An 8,527-nucleotide genomic window follows, 5' to 3' on the forward strand; every position below is an offset into this window, starting at 1 on the left:
AGCTGCTGCTTGAAGAAATGTGTGAGTTCCCTTCTCCTGCGGTGCCAATTCTTCTCTTATGCCCATTTCAACCATGTCTAACCTTGCATTGATGCTATCCTTCGTCTTTCCTGAAATATGAAGCAACGTGCCAACAAGACTATCACACGCATTTTTCTTAATATGCATCAAATCGAGGAAGTGTCGCACATTTAAGGTCTTCCAATATGGCAACTCAAAAAAATCGATCTTTTCTTCCACTCACTTATTCCAACATGCTTCGCAAACGGTTTGCCAAATTCAATATCAAGGTCTTTTACCTTTTCAAATAATTCCTCACCAGTCAACTGCTTTGGTGGCCTTTCTTCTTCTATTTTTCCATCAAAAGACTTTTTCCATCGATGATATCGATGTTTGTCACCCAACCATCTACGATGTCCAAGGTACACATTCTTCATACCATGTTGCAATCTCATTGAACGTGTTCCCTCTTCACAAATGGGACATCCAAGTTGTCCTTTAATACTATACCCTGATAGATTACCATACGCTGGAAAGTCATTGATTGTACCAAAAAACATGGCTCTCAAATTGAATACCTCTTCTTTGTAAGCATCATATACCTCTAAACCTGTCTCCCACAATAGCTTCAAGTCTTCAATTAATAGTTCTAAGTAAACATCCATGTCATTTCTGGGTTGGTTGGGCCCCGATATTAGTAAGGATAGCATCATATACTTTTGCTTCATGCAAAGCTAGGGAGGAAGGTTATAAATGACCATAATCATAGGCCATATACTATAGGTACTGCTCTGCATACCATGTGGGTTCATCCCATCAGTAGATAATACAAGGCGTAGGTTCCTATCTTCTTTTCCGAACTCAGGTACTTCCAATCAAACCTTATCCATTCAGGAGAATCAGCTGGATGCCGAATCTTATCATCTTTAATCCTTCCATCTGCATGCCATGTTAAATTCTTTGCCTCTTGAGGTATGCTATACAAATGCCTAAATCTTGGAATAATAGGAAAATACCACATTGCCTTCTTCGCACTCTTGCCATTTTACTTATAACGTGATGTCTCACACTTAGGACAGTGGGTTAGCTCTTCATATTCATTCCTAAACAAAATGTAACCATTAGGGCAAGCATGTATCTTCTTATAGCTTAGGCCAACTATGCGTAACACCTTCTTTGCATCATATAGTCGATCTGGAAGCTTATTATTCTTCGGTAGCATTAGTTTGATTAGAGAGAGCAAGCTTGAAAAACTTGTATCACTCCACCCACTGGTTGCTTTCAAGTTGTATAATTCTAACACAGCGGACAATAAAGTAAACTCAATACAACCCTCATACAAAGGTGTCTCCACGTCAGTTTTCAACCTTTCGAACTTCTCTAGAAAATTCTCAAGTTCCTCTTCCATCACATCAACCAATTCTTCAAGACAATCGGCCTCATTTGCATTTGTGTCAAAAGATGATGGTGATGAACAACTTTCTATATACCATCGGCTACTGTTATTCACATCTTCAGGTGTCTCCCCATGCTTTACCCAACACTTGTAACTTTGATCAATTCCATACTTAAACAAGTGAAGTTCGCATGTCTCAGGAGAAATTGACTTCACATTGCCACAACTTAAACAAAGTTAGCTTGTGAAATCAAAGAAGAAAAGGGGAATTAAGATACATGAGAGAGGGAGGAGGGTCAGCTATGTTAGGGTAAGAGTTATTGAAAGTTTGGGAGTTTGCTTCAACCAGTGACTTTTCACATAAGTTTTATATCACCTTGTACTTCTTCTCTACCTTAATTTCTCTAAGTTTGGTTAATCGAGAAATTGAATTAGGGAATTTGAAGGGATTAAAATTTAGGGAAAAAGTTTTAAAGGCTTATTGGGTGCAAAAGTAAGGTTTTTTAGCTTGTCTAAGGTTTAGTAATTGAGCCTTAGAGCTATAGGCTTAAATTGGCTTAAATGATTAGGTTGATACAGTTGAAAATATCAATTTGATTAGTAATATGGGTATTTTAGTCACTTTAATGGCCTATATGTATGTAATTGTGGTAAATGGGTTGAGTAGATGCAAAGAGTGCCATTGAGATTATCATAAATGCTAAGTGATATAGCTTAAGCAAATTGTGTTTTGCATTAAGTCCTTGAAAACTGACTAAGGATGCCAAATTTTTCTAGATTGAACATTTGAGGAATTTCTTGTAAGATTTTACACTTTTGAAGTGAATTAGTGCGAACGGTAACTTTAGTAATAACAGTAAAAGGTAACTAGAGTAATCCTTTTGTCTATTAGTCTATAAAATGATTTACAAGTATTTTATATTAACTATATACATTTTGTTTTATAAAATGATGGAGTAGCAAGTATGTGAAAAATGATGCTTGTATATGTGAGAAAAGATGCTTGAAATGTGTGTGTGACACATTTATATTACATCCATGAGAGTACCCTAGATTAGGGTAGAGGGTCATGGCCTTACTCTGTACATGACTAGGAAGTCCTAGAGGTCTAAAGTGTTGATTATGATTAACTAGTAAAGACCCAAGAATGCATCTACAAGTGTACCCTAGACTAGGTTAAGGAGTCATGGCCTTAGTTTGTGTAAGGTTAAGAAGTCTTGATGGTTTAAGCATAGATTTTTATTTGCTAGTAGGGATACAAGAGAGCACACAGAGCATCCTTGATACCTTAATCTGAGGCAGTAGTTAGTGGGCCTTATTTCATGTAAGGCTAGGAAGTCCTAGTTCGAGCATTGAGCTTGCTCTACTAGTAGGAATTGGGAGTAGATGGGTATAGTGGATGATTGAGTATGGCATCACTTATGTATTAATCTAAATTGTTGTCATTGAAATTGATGTTACTCTATCTCTTGTATCTGATTTTACTTACTAATTGATATTTAGGGTTTATCTAAGTTTCTGAGACACATGTATCACTTTGTTACCTCTTAAGTATAGGAGAAGAAAGTACTAGAAGTCCAGGAAAGGAAGCAAGAAAAGTGTAGCTTCATTTTTGGTAGTAGTATGACTACTTGTAGTGTAATGAATATATATGTATATGTGGTTATATTGTTTGAGAGCTTGTTTGCATATCTTGTATTGCATCTCGTTGAGTGTATTAGTATGGTGAATATGTGGGTAGGCATAAATGCTATTCAAGCAAGTATATGTTATGGTATGTAACTTGTTCCACTGATATTATATGTGAATCATTGTGTGATGTTGTGTATTTATATGAAACTTGATGAAATGGGGAGGCTTGGCCCTATTTATGTAAGTCAAGTAAATTTGTGATTCCTAACTATATAATGAGGCTTAGCCTTATATGCAAGTGGAATAAATGTGGATGTGTATGTGTAAATATGTACTATTCCTCATGTAATATGGCATTGAGAGGTCAAAATGTGGTTGTGATGTATTGCATGCATTATAATGCATCAACAAAGTGTGTTTAAACCTTTTGGACTTAGTTCAATGCCCAAAATAGTCAATAAGGCATGTTGTGAAAATTGAACACTTATCATGCTTAATTTTGAAAGAAAAATAACTTTTTGTACTCAGGTATCTAATTTATGATCAAACTATTGGATCATATCCAAACTTATCTTATTAGATAGATTATGTTTCAAGCTTCCTATAGGTACTTGGATCACTCCAATTGGATATTGGATGTGGAAACGGTGCGCAGTGGAAGTTTATATTAGAAATATGTTATGACAACAGATTTTGATACATATGCCGTAGCACATGGTAGCATGCCACGACGCATGTCACAGAGCAAGAGCTTGTTACTCTATACTATATGGCACGGTGCATGTAGTACACACAGTGGCACAAGGCTTGTTTTTGGAAAAATTAATTAGGTGTTTTTTGTTACATGGGCAAGCATATATGCTTCTATAAGCCCTATTTATTAAAATTTGAACTTGTTTTTGATATACTTTTTGAATGAAGTTGGGATCCTGCACTTTAAAAATAAAATTAAGGGCCTATTTATATTTAATGTGTTATAAGTGTGTTATGATGTGTGGTTGTGTATGTAAATCCTAAGGAGAAAAACAGCACTTTACACATCACATGATAATTAGTGCCACTATTAAGATACCAAGAAGGGTCAAGAAATGGATAAGGGAGTAGCATAGTAAGCATGTGAAGGTAGATTAAAATTCCAATTGAACTTGTGATAACAATTGGCAACTTATGGCAATAGTGATGATAAAGATCATAATAAGGGCAATTTCTAGAGCCACTATGGCTTGAGTGACCTCAAGATCGAGTACTATAAGAGAACCTACCACTATGCTAAGAACCATCATAGTCATCTATACCTTGAGCAATAGTCATCGAAGGTTGAAGAGATAGAGAGGCAAACTGATTAAGTTAATATAGTCTTCTCTTAAAAGCAAGCAAGGAAGCTTGAGCATCGATTCATATTAAGTAAGGTAAGTCAATAAGTTTTACAACAATCGCATTGTATTCAATATCGAGGCCATTCAATGTATGAACATTAAGATCCTCCATGGCAACTAGAGAGCCTACAAGTGTAACCTTTTCTAATATCCACTTGACATTTGGAAGGTTTAACTTAATCACCACACTAAAAACATCAAACAATAATCAATTCTTTATTTGAAAAGCTTAGGCCTAAGACTTCATTTGTAAAATCATCAAAATCATACCATATTAGAGCAATATGCAGTGGAAACAAGTCACATGCTTTTCATAACAACCATTGCATGCATTTAAAACAAAAGAATTAGGTTAGATTTAGGGCTATATGCTGGGACCATACGTAATTAGTCTTTGAAGCTGTATTGACAACAATAGAAAGAATAGAAGTAGAAGATAAAAACTAATTATGAATAAAGTTTTATCAAACTTTCTCATACCTAACATCTTTTCAAGGCAATTGTAAGAAAAGTAGGAGTTTGTTTTATAGCATGCCTTTAAATAGTCATTGCATCTACAAGGAGCAACAAAACTCATTTAAGAAAAGGATTTCCTAACAGCAAAAGCACAAAATCAAGAGCAAAACTTTGAACATTATATATAAAAGTAGCCAAAAATTTCCTGCATAAACTTCTTATTTAAAGGATTATATCCTCAAATCCTTGAATTTGAAGACATGATTTACTAACAACTAGAATCTTTAGTAAAACACCATCTAAGGAAAACAAATCCCAATTGTCCTTATTTGAAGCTATAGCAAGTCAGATCAAACAATTTGTGTCCAACCACATAAATCAATTATTCTTAACTAATGTGAATTAAACTTTTTATATTTCTCAACATATAATAAAAATTGTCTTCAAAAATTAAAAAGCACAGGGCAAAAAATATTAAAACAAAAAATATAAGTTTAGCATAAATTAAATTTTTATAGAGGCATTCTTGTATGTAAGATGGTAATAACAAAGCATCAAAAAGAATGGCTTGCAAACATGATATACTATTGTTTAAGTCCACTTAAAATGCTTCAACTATTATATTGTTCTTGTGAATTTTACAAATTTAAATAAGCCCAACTTATCTTAAGGTACCCAAGTTGAAAATTGTGCCCTAGGGCTAAACATTGTACTATAAACATTGTTATTTAATTAATTTATCTTTTTTTATCATATTAATTGCATGTTTACTATTCTAACTATATTCTTGGACAAGCTATAGTGATTCTCCTAAATGTCCCTAGTCAATCATCTATGAGGAATCATAGTTAAAACAAGATTAGTATTGTCACACCCGTATCGTGATCGTCTAAAAAGGAAAATCAATAAATGTAGGAGTCTCTACCAAAATTTTAAAAATATAATTTTGGAAACCATTTTAAAAATGAAATGGTCTATAATAACTAGAATAGGGTTTGGGAGTCGATTGTATGTGAGAAATGCGTTAGACACCCTACATCACTCGTCTATGAGAAGGGTTACCCTAAATTTCCTAAACAAAATTAATATGGCCTTAAATGTAATTTAATTACCCTTAATCAATAAAAAATAAAAAGGAAATAAGATGGAGGTAAATGTTGAATTAAGGTATTGGCAAAAAAAAAAGAGAGTATTGAATTAAAGCACTAAAGGGAAGGGAACACAAGACATGCATGCAAACATATATACATATATTGAGAAAGGTATATGCACATGATACACTAATGTAATGAATCAACACAAGGTCTGTCAAAAATTGAAAAGAGGAAAAGAATAAGGAAAATAAAAGAATCATCCAAATCATTATTGATCATATACCCTTTAGCCTTTGATACTTTCAAAGACCATATATGTAGTCACAAGTATGACAGCCTTGGCTTTCCTCAGGGTATAATGATAAATAAATGAATAGAAAAAAGAAGAAGAACTAAATGATATTATCCTATTTATGACATCTCTACCTACTCCTAGTCCTATATTATCATGAGTGGAAATGATATAAGAGAACAAACATGCTCTACCTTTTCAACAAACTCTCTCCGACTCCTTTCTTTTTTCCTCTCCACTTTTTACTTTAATCTCTACCCTTTCATAAATGAGAATTAGGGCTTCCATATTTAATAGTTGAATCCCATCAAATCACAATTTTTAATTAATTTTATTTGACTTTCACCACTTTAAATCAAGGCACAATTTTGGGGATTGTATCTCTATTTCATTTTCCTAATTAAAGACTCATATTAAGGCATAAATTTCAGGATTTTTTCGTTTAATTTTTATTTATTAATATCATTTTTTAATCATTTATTAAAAAAGGATTTTTAATTTTTTACATTTATTCATTTTTTTTAAGGGCTTCGACAAAATGGGGTGTTCACAGTTACCCCTCTTTATTGGTTTTGTAGGTGAGGACACTGAATTTCTCGCTTAAGAATCAAGTAAAGATAAGAACATGTATTTTGTTCAGGCAAATACATGGAAAGAGGGAGAGAGAGAAAAAATAATGAAACTTGAAGTAACCTTGAAATCAAGGGAGTTTAGACAAAATACAATGTCCATGCTCCTCTTTACTTAGTTCTTAGGGGAGAAGATTGAAAAACTTAACAAGCATAGAAAATGTGCTAACATAATAGGGCAGTCATAAGAGTGATGCACCTACTTTCATAGGTTTTGAAGGATTCCTATTGTTGTTGGGCTTTTAAAGAATGGTACTAGTCATTACAGGGCTTAAAAAGGGGTACATATCATTATAAGACTTGAAAATGGGTGCTAGTCATTTTATTGGGCTTTGAGGTGCCTATCAATACAGGGCTAGAAATGGGTGCCAGCAATTATTGGGCTTTGGGTGCCTGCTATTACAGGGCTTGAAATGGGTGTCAGCCATTACAGGGCTTTAAAGTTCCTGCCGTTAAAGGGCCTGAAAGGGTGCCAGCTGTTATTAGGCTTTGAGGGTGACTGTTATTATAGGGCTAGAAAGGGGTACCAATTGTCACTAGGCTCTAGGGTGCTTGCCATTACAAGGCTTAAAAGGGGTGTCAACCGTTATTAGGCCCTGGGGTGCCTACAGTTACAAGGCTTGAAAAGGGTGCCAACTGTTACTAGGCCTTAGGGTGCCTGCTGTTACAAGGCTTGAAAGGGGTGCTATTCATTACTAGGCTCTAGGGTGCCTATTGTTATAGGGCTTAAAAGGGGTACTAGCCGTTACTAGGCTTTGGGCTACCTGTTGTTAGAGGGATTAAAAGGGGTACCAGCCGTTACTCTACTTTGGGATACCTTCCATTATAAGGCTTGAAAAGGGTGCTAGCTGCTATTAGACCTTGAAGTGTGTAACATTCTAAAACTTTAAATCTAGAAAATTTGATTAATTAAGGGATAAATTAGTCAAAAATATGATTAATTAATTTATTTAATTATGTTTTTGGGTTGCTAATTGGATTTTTTGGTCATATTTCGCTCTAAATTGAGTTAGGATAAAAGTCGGATCAAGTCGGGAGTTATCGAGGGGAGAAAAATCAACTTGTTGCTCACTGCATCGTGAGTTGTGGCTTGCCTAGCATGCGCTGTGGCACACAGCATAGCAGGCAACTTAAAATTTTACAAATCATTAGAAATTGACAAATTTTAGGGTGAAAAACCTAGAGTACAAGGGGGCAACTTTGGGCACTACTAGGGCATCAATTTGAGAGGATTTTAAAGATAATTTGAGCCTTCAAACTCTTGAGTAAGTTTCATACCCTTCTCCTCTACCTTTTCATCTCATTTTTCATGGGATTTGAAAGAGGGAGAATTTGGTCTGATTGGATTAAGCCATGAGTCAATGTTTTAAAGGTTTCTATTAACTTTAAAGGTTTAATTTATGTTCATTGATCTTGGATATGTGGTAATAGGAAGCTAGTTTCTTGTTTGATGAATTTTGGATCAAGCCCTAACTTGATCATAGGGTGTTAAAGTGTGATAAGTTGAGATATTAAGTTTTATATTGTGATAGAGTAGAAGGAGGCTTAAAGGGATTGTGTGAACAAATTGTAATCTTAAAAGCCTATTTATTGAGAATTTGAGTGAGAAGTGGGAGAATTGGGAGGTTATTATTAGCTAATGGTGCTTTTGT

The sequence above is a fragment of the Prosopis cineraria genome, unplaced genomic scaffold (genome assembly GCF_029017545.1).
Source record: "Prosopis cineraria cultivar Desert tree isolate PC_DT_omini unplaced genomic scaffold, ASM2901754v1 PC12, whole genome shotgun sequence".
NCBI classification, from domain to species: Eukaryota; Viridiplantae; Streptophyta; class Magnoliopsida; order Fabales; family Fabaceae; genus Prosopis; species Prosopis cineraria.